The sequence below is a fragment of the Oncorhynchus mykiss genome, unplaced genomic scaffold (genome assembly GCF_013265735.2).
Source record: "Oncorhynchus mykiss isolate Arlee unplaced genomic scaffold, USDA_OmykA_1.1 un_scaffold_182, whole genome shotgun sequence".
NCBI lineage: Eukaryota > Metazoa > Chordata > Actinopteri > Salmoniformes > Salmonidae > Oncorhynchus > Oncorhynchus mykiss.
Genome location: NW_023493672.1, coordinates 678,022 through 687,234, shown reverse-complemented (window position 1 = coordinate 687,234; position 9,213 = coordinate 678,022). Strand labels below are relative to the sequence as shown.

The window sequence follows — 9,213 nt, the reverse complement described above, 5'->3', positions numbered from 1 at the left end:
AGGGGGGGACAGAGGTACTACCGGTAGACAAGACCATGTTATTCATGAAGTGAATCTATGTGAATCTAAATGTGTGTGTGTTTCTGTGTGTGTGTGTGTCATGCCTACAGAGGACTGTGGAATGTCTCCCTCTAACGTTCTCCTCTGAAACCCTCTTGATACAGTGGTTGTCGTGGAAATTCTAATCAATAACGAGGAGAGACAAGGTCAATTTACCAATCAGGATCTTTACTTTATTCAAAACGTATTAATAACAACGATTGCAATAATGAAGCTGGTCGACGAACCACCTTTAGATGACTCGTTGAGAGCCCCGACAGACACCTTTTTATAGTAAAGATACACCCCCTTAGTCTACATGACAAACAACAGATGTGTGGAACGGGTCACAAGGTGGTGAGACTTGATACATGAGAAAGGAGTATCACCCAGCCAGATAGCATTTGCTATGAAGACGGTTCTTATTGTACAGAATTAGCCCCCTAAGATCTTGTCCCTGGTACCTCATAGTACAGCAACACAATCTATGGCATAAATCAATTGTCAGCTCCAGATACCCCCATCTCAAGTAAAACCCATGTCCGTGACCACACGCCTAGACGGGCTGACTGAGGGGAGTGAGCCTCTGGGTCATACAGTATCCCAGGATAGGTGCAACATCAGAGGGGACGTACTAAGGTTCCAGACACTACCCCACACATCCTGTCTCAGACCTTATCTCCCCCAGGACCCAACTCAGAAGACCACAGATAAGATTGTTCAAAAACCTCTATTCTATTCCAGAAAAACAACCATTTGATGCAACAACAGTATCATAACATCATCTTGTAATTTCGCTCTCACACTGTTTCTGGACTCTCTCCCACTAACGTTGTCCTCAAACCCTCAGGATACAGTGTTCCTGGACTCTCTCCCACTAACGTTGTCCTCTCAAACCCTCAGGATACAGTGTTCCTAGACTCTCTCCCACTAACGTTGTCCTCAAACCCTCAGGATACAGTGTTCCTGGACTCTCTCCCACTAACGTTGTCCTCAAACCCTCAGGATACAGTGTTCCTAGACTCTCTCCCACTAACGTTGTCCTCTCAAACCCTCAGGATACAGTGTTCCTAGACTCTCTCCCACTAACGTTGTCCTCTCAAACCCTCAGGATACAGTGTTCCTGGACTCTCACCCACTAACGTTGTCCTCAAACCCTCAGGATACAGTGTTCCTGGACTCTCACCCACTACCGTTGTCCTCAAACCCTCAGGATACAGTGTTCCTGGACTCTCACCCACTAACGTTGTCCTCAAACCCTCAGGATACAGTGTTCCTAGACTCTCTCCCACTAACGTTGTCCTCTCAAACCCTCAGGATACAGTGTTCCTAGACTCTCTCCCACTAACGTTGTCCTCTCAAACCCTCAGGATACAGTGTTCCTGGACTCTCACCCACTAACGTTGTCCTCAAACCCTCAGGATACAGTGTTCCTAGACTCTCTCCCACTAACGTTGTCCTCAAACCCTCAGGATACAGTGTTCCTGGACTCTCTCCCACTAACGTTGTCCTCAAACCCTCAGGATACAGTGTTCCTCGACTCTCTCCCACTAACGTTGTCCTCTCAAACCCTCAGGATACAGTGTTCCTGGACAGGCACAGTACAGGTAGGTTACAATGTGAGCATGCTTTTGTTCCAGGCAGCCCAACACACCTGATTTAACTAATCATCATACCTTGATTTTAGGCCAGTATAGCTGAATCAGGTTTGTTAGAGCTGGTCTGCAATAATAGTCTGGATATGCACAGTAGTTTTCCAGGACCCACACACAGGGTTAACTTTCCCTCCAAGCCTCCTTCTCCAACTACCCGGTCAGCGGGCGAGAGAGGGCCGGTATCACCTCTGGGTCTTCCCTCCAAGCCTCCTTCTCCAACTACCCGGTCAGCGGGCGAGAGAGGACCGGTATCACCACTGGGTCATCCTCCAAGCTACCCAGATAACTCCCCACAGACATCACATCAAAACCCCATCTCTCCCCTAGTGCAGACTGGACACGCTGCTTCGTCGGGGTGTAGCCTGGTCGAGAGACAGGACGCTCTCTCCTGGCTAGCCACCCGCTGCCATCCCCAACCTCAGCTACACCTCCAGGTCCCAGCGCGTCGCCTCGATGCCGTCGTTGATCGACAGGAGCTGGCACATCAGACGGACGTCCATGCCCCGCAGGTGTGACTGCGTTGTTAGGAGAGGACAGGACAAACATGAGTTAGGGCAGGTGTGACTGTGTTGTTAGGAGAGAACAGGACAAACATGAGTTAGGGCAGGTGTGACTGTGTTGTTAGGAGAGAACAGGACTAACATGAGTTAGGGCAGGTGTGACTGTGTTGTTAGGAGAGAACAGGACTAACATGAGTTAGGGCAGGTGTGACTGTGTTGTTAGGAGAGGACAGGACAAACATGAGTTAGGGCAGGTGTGACTGTGTTGTTAGGAGAGAACAGGACTAACATGAGTTAGGGCAGGTGTGACTGTGTTGTTAGGAGAGAACAGGACTAACATGAGTTAGGGCAGGTGTGACTGTGTTGTTAGGAGAGAACAGGACTAACATGAGTTAGGGCAGGTGTGACTGTGTTGTTAGGAGAGAACAGGACTAACATGAGTTAGGGCAGGTGTGACTGTGTTGTTAGGAGAGAACAGGACTAACATGAGTTAGGGCAGGTGTGACTGTGTTGTTAGGAGAGGACAGGACTAACATGAGTTAGGGCAGGTGTGACTGTGTTGTTAGGAGAGAACAGGACTAACATGAGTTAGGGCAGGTGTGACTGTGTTGTTAGGAGAGAACAGGACTAACATGAGTTAGGGCAGGTGTGACTGTGTTGTTAGGAGAGAACAGGACTAACATGAGTTAGGGCAGGTGTGACTGTTGTTAGGAGAGGACAGGACTAACATGAGTTAGGGCAGGTGTGACTGTGTTGTTAGGAGAGGACAGGACTAACATGAGTTAGGGCAGGTGTGACTGTGTTGTTAGGAGAGAACAGGACTAACATGAGTTAGGGCAGGTGTGACTGTGTTGTTAGGAGAGAACAGGACTAACATGAGTTAGGGCAGGTGTGACTGTGTTGTTAGGAGAGGACAGGACTAACATGAGTTAGGGCAGGTGTGACTGTGTTGTTAGGAGAGGACAGGACTAACATGAGTTAGGGCAGGTGTGACTGTGTTGTTAGGAGAGAACAGGACTAACATGAGTTAGGGCAGGTGTGACTGTGTTGTTAGGAGAGAACAGGACTAACATGAGTTAGGGCAGGTGTGACTGTGTTGTTAGGAGAGGACAGGACTAACATGAGTTAGGGCAGGTGTGACTGTGTTGTTAGGAGAGGACAGGACTAACATGAGTTAGGGCAGGTGTGACTGTGTTGTTAGGAGAGAACAGGACTAACATGAGTTAGGGCAGGTGTGACTGTGTTGTTAGGAGAGAACAGGACTAACATGAGTTAGGGCAGGTGTGACTGTGTTGTTAGGAGAGAACAGGACAAACATGAGTTAGGGCAGGTGTGACTGTGTTGTTAGGAGAGGACAGGACAAACATGAGTTAGGGCAGGTGTGACTGTGTTGTTAGGAGAGGACAGGACTAACATGAGTTAGGGCAGGTGTGACTGTGTTGTTAGGAGAGAACAGGACTAACATGAGTTAGGGCAGGTGTGACTGTGTTGTTAGGAGAGGACAGGACTAACATGAGTTAGGGCAGGTGTGACTGTGTTGTTAGGAGAGAACAGGACTAACATGAGTTAGGGCAGGTGTGACTGTGTTGTTAGGAGAGGACAGGACTAACATGAGTTAGGGCAGGTGTGACTGTGTTGTTAGGAGAGAACAGGACAAACATGAGTTAGGGCAGGTGTGACTGTGTTGTTAGGAGAGGACAGGACTAACAGGTGTGACTGTGTTGTTAGGAGAGGACAGGACTAACATGAGTTAGGGCAGGTGTGACTGTGTTGTTAGGAGAGGACCGGACTAACAGGTGTGACTGTGTTGTTAGGAGAGGACCGGACTAACAGGTGTGACTGTGTTGTTAGGAGAGGACAGGACAAACATGAGTTAGGGCAGGTGTGACTGTGTTGTTAGGAGAGAACAGGACTAACATGAGTTAGGGCAGGTGTGACTGTGTTGTTAGGAGAGGACAGGACTAACATGAGTTAGGGCAGGTGTGACTGTGTTGTTAGGAGAGGACAGGACTAACATGAGTTAGGGCAGGTGTGACTGTGTTGTTAGGAGAGGACAGGACAAACATGAGTTAGGGCAGGTGTGACTGTGTTGTTAGGAGAGAACAGGACTAACATGAGTTAGGGCAGGTGTGACTGTGTTGTTAGGAGAGGACAGGACTAACATGAGTTAGGGCAGGTGTGACTGTGTTGTTAGGAGAGAACAGGACTAACATGAGTTAGGGCAGGTGTGACTGTGTTGTTAGGAGAGGACAGGACTAACATGAGTTAGGGCAGGTGTGACTGTGTTGTTAGGAGAGGACAGGACTAACATGAGTTAGGGCAGGTGTGACTGTGTTGTTAGGAGAGGACCGGACTAACAGGTGTGACTGTGTTGTTAGGAGAGAACAGGACAAACATGAGTTAGGGCAGGTGTGACTGTGTTGTTAGGAGAGGACAGGACAAACATGAGTTAGGGCAGGTGTGACTGTGTTGTTAGGAGAGGACAGGACTAACAGGTGTGACTGTGTTGTTAGGAGAGGACAGGACTAACAGGTGTGACTGTGTTAGGAGAGAACAGGACTAACAGGTGTGACTGTGTTGTTAGGAGAGAACAGGAATGACATGAGTTAGGGCAGGTGTGACTGTGTTGTTAGGAGAGAACAGGAATGACATGAGTTAGGGCAGGTGTGACTGTGTTGTTAGGAGAGAACAGGAATGACATGAGTTAGGGCAGGTGTGACTGTGTTGTTAGGAGAGAACAGGAATGACATGAGTTAGGGCAGGTGTGACTGTGTTGTTAGGAGAGAACAGGACTAACAGGTGTGACTGTGTTGTTAGGAGAGGACAGGACTAACAGGTGTGACTGTGTTGTTAGGAGAGGACAGGACTAACAGGTGTGACTGTGTTGTTAGGAGAGAACAGGACTAACAGGAGTTAGGGCAGGTGTGACTGTGTTGTTAGGAGAGGACAGGACAAACATGAGTTAGGGCAGGTGTGACTGTGTTGTTAGGAGAGGACCGGACTAACAGGTGTGACTGTGTTGTTAGGAGAGGACAGGACTAACAGGAGTTAGGGCAGGTGTGACTGTGTTGTTAGGAGAGGACAGGACTAACATGAGTTAGGGCAGGTGTGACTGTGTTGTTAGGAGAGGACAGGACTAACAGGTGTGACTGTGTTGTTAGGAGAGGACAGGACTAACAGGAGTTAGGGCAGGTGTGACTGTGTTGTTAGGAGAGGACAGGACTAACATGAGTTAGGGCAGGTGTGACTGTGTTGTTAGGAGAGGACAGGACTAACAGGTGTGACTGTGTTGTTAGGAGAGGACAGGACTAACAGGAGTTAGGGCAGGTGTGACTGTGTTGTTAGGAGAGGACAGGACTAACATGAGTTAGGGCAGGTGTGACTGTGTTGTTAGGAGAGGACCGGACTAACAGGTGTGACTGTGTTGTTAGGAGAGGACAGGACTAACATGAGTTAGGGCAGGTGTGACTGTGTTGTTAGGAGAGGACAGGACTAACATGAGTTAGGGCAGGTGTGACTGTGTTGTTAGGAGAGGACAGGACTAACATGAGTTAGGGCAGGTGTGACTGTGTTGTTAGGAGAGGACAGGACTAACATGAGTTAGGGCAGGTGTGACTGTGTTGTTAGGAGAGAACAGGACTAACATGAGTTAGGGCAGGTGTGACTGTGTTGTTAGGAGAGAACAGGACTAACATGAGTTAGGGCAGGTGTGACTGTGTTGTTAGGAGAGGACAGGACTAACATGAGTTAGGGCAGGTGTGACTGTGTTGTTAGGAGAGGACAGGACTAACATGAGTTAGGGCAGGTGTGACTGTGTTGTTAGGAGAGGACAGGACTAACATGAGTTAGGGCAGGTGTGACTGTGTTGTTAGGAGAGGACAGGACTAACATGAGTTAGGGCAGGTGTGACTGTGTTGTTAGGAGAGAACAGGACTAACATGAGTTAGGGCAGGTGTGACTGTGTTGTTAGGAGAGAACAGGACAAACATGAGTTAGGGCAGGTGTGACTGTGTTGTTAGGAGAGAACAGGACTAACATGAGTTAGGGCAGGTGTGACTGTGTTGTTAGGAGAGGACAGGACTAACATGAGTTAGGGCAGGTGTGACTGTTGTTAGGAGAGGACAGGACTAACATGAGTTAGGGCAGGTGTGACTGTGTTGTTAGGAGAGAACAGGACAAACATGAGTTAGGGCAGGTGTGACTGTTGTTAGGAGAGGACCGGACTAACAGGTGTTAGGGCAGGTGTGACTGTGTTGTTAGGAGAGGACAGGACTAACATGTGTTAGGGCAGGTGTGACTGTGTTGTTAGGAGAGAACAGGACTAACATGAGTTAGGGCAGGTGTGACTGTGTTGTTAGGAGAGAACAGGACTAACATGAGTTAGGGCAGGTGTGACTGTGTTGTTAGGAGAGAACAGGACTAACATGAGTTAGGGCAGGTGTGACTGTGTTGTTAGGAGAGGACAGGACTAACAGGTGTGACTGTGTTGTTAGGAGAGGACAGGACTAACATGAGTTAGGGCAGGTGTGACTGTGTTGTTAGGAGAGGACAGGACTAACATGAGTTAGGGCAGGTGTGACTGTTGTTAGGAGAGGACCGGACTAACAGGTGTTAGGGCAGGTGTGACTGTGTTGTTAGGAGAGGACAGGACTAACATGAGTTAGGGCAGGTGTGACTGTGTTGTTAGGAGAGAACAGGACAAACATGAGTTAGGGCAGGTGTGACTGTGTTGTTAGGAGAGGACAGGACTAACAGGTGTTAGGGCAGGTGTGACTGTGTTGTTAGGAGAGAACAGGACAAACATGAGTTAGGGCAGGTGTGACTGTGTTGTTAGGAGAGGACAGGACAAACATGAGTTAGGGCAGGTGTGATCTTGAACGAGAACAGATTTTAACACCTGATTTTCCTCCCCTCCCACTTATTCCATTCCAATGGCCTATTTTCTCTCTCTAAACGTGTAAAGGCTAAACGGTATTATAGCCCATTAATGTAACTTCTTACTAACATTTGACTATTTAAAATAATACAATTATGAGGACAGTAATTAACGTCTTTAAAACCAACTGTCCTCATGACATGTTTTTGTTCTTATGACAATAAAGCCTGTAAACACTCTACTACTCTACTCTACAGGACTTGGATAGACACTCTACAGGACTTGGATAGACACTCTACAGGACTTGGATAGACACTCTACAGGACTTGGATAGACACTCTACAGGACTTGGATAGACACTCTACAGGACTTGGATAGACACTCTACAGGACTTGGATAGACACTCTACAGGACTTGGATAGACACTCTACAGGACTTGGATAGACACTCTACAGGACTTGGATAGACACTCTACAGGACTTGGATAGACACTCTACAGGACTTGGATAGACACTCTACAGGACTTGGATAGACACTCTACAGGACTTGGATAGACACTCTACAGGACTTGGATAAACACTCTACAGGACTTGGATAGACACTCTACAGGACTTGGATAAACACTCTACAGGACCTGGATAGACACTCTACAGGACTTGGATAGACACTCTACAGGACTTGGATAGACACTCTACAGGACTTGGATAGACAAGTAAACACTCTACAGGACTTGGATAGACACTCTACAGGCCTTGGATAAACACTCTACAGGCCTTGGATAAACACTCTACAGGACTTGGATAGACACTCTACAGGACTTGGATAAACACTCTACAGGACTTGGATAAACACTCTACAGGACTTGGATAGACACTCTACAGGACTTGGATAGACACTCTACAGGACTTGGATAGACACTCTACAGGACTTGGATAAACACTCTACAGGACTTGGATAGACACTTAAGACACAATAAAGGTGAAATAAAATGCTTACCATTTCTTGTCTTAGGAGTCGCATGTTGCTCTGCAGACTCTGGGTGGAGGGCATGTCTTCGACATGGCCAGGCCAGTCCCACTCGTCTCTACCATGTGTATTGTCTTTCATCATCCTTCCATCTGGGGCAAAAGGAAACAGACTCTCTGGAATCTCCCGACCCATCTTTCTCTCTATCTCGCTCAGATCCGTTCCGATGGTAACATCCATTACATAGGAAATACACACTCTTCTTCACCTGATAATAGTCCACGGTAATATAACGTCATAGACTACTGTTACGCAAAGTTGTGCCGTTCCAGGCCACGCGTAATAAACGCGTCAGAGATCTGGCTGCGACCAATGGAAAGATACAGACAAGAGTCATACCATTCGATTCCCTCTCGACGCCAGCTGACTTGAACGTACTTTTGAAATGCGTTTATCGTCGAACTTAGACAATGCATTAACACACATTAAATGTGGGAGAGGAGGAGATGCATTTCCATATGAGGAATTCCAGACGGCCAGTGGCAACCATAGGAATTCATGTTACGTAATTCAGCCAGCCAGCCAGCCCTATAACTGTGGGAACGAAGCATAGACTGACACAAAGCTCGAGGGGTGGGTGTTCAACTGTGAGTGAACACTTGACTGACTTGACTGTAATGTGAGTCACCCTGCTCAACACCATTGTGCTTAAACAAGGTGTCACGCTGCTCAATTTTACACAATCGGCATACATTATAGTAAGATTTAGGACCCTTTCAGCATTCATATCATATCAATATACACAATAATAATTATAATAATAAACATAATTGAATATTGGGCAAAAGTTGACTTCCCCAATGGCGTCACACCAATCAATAACAGTGCGCACTTGTGGCATGCGACCTTCTTTGGCTGAATCATAGAGATAGATAGAGGACTCGTCTTTGTATCTCTGCTATTAAGGCATATGTGACAGCATGGGCAACGCTATTGAGGCTTTCTCTAATTTTAAAGTAGTCCATTTTATTATTCACAATTGGCTGATCCTTCCCGATGACTCGGTTGGACATGACTCCAACAGGGTCACGAGGAGGGATCAGCCAATGAAGTTGAAAGTCCCACCCAGTTGTCTACATTAAAATGGTGGAAGCCCTCAATGGCGCTGCCTATGCTA

The 9,213-nt window shown here is 47.4% G+C and overlaps 1 long non-coding RNA gene across 1 annotated transcript; it reads right to left on the bottom strand.

Annotated features, from left to right (window-relative positions):
* Positions 1 to 207: 207 nt before the first annotated feature.
* Positions 208 to 8,798, bottom strand: LOC118936626. The gene is made up of 3 exons (XR_005041871.1): positions 8,067 to 8,798; positions 1,950 to 2,209; positions 208 to 1,880 (listed from the first exon to the last, which is right to left on the bottom strand). It is a non-coding gene; the product is annotated as an uncharacterized LOC118936626 (long non-coding RNA).
* Between the last annotated feature and the right edge of the window lie 415 nt (positions 8,799 to 9,213).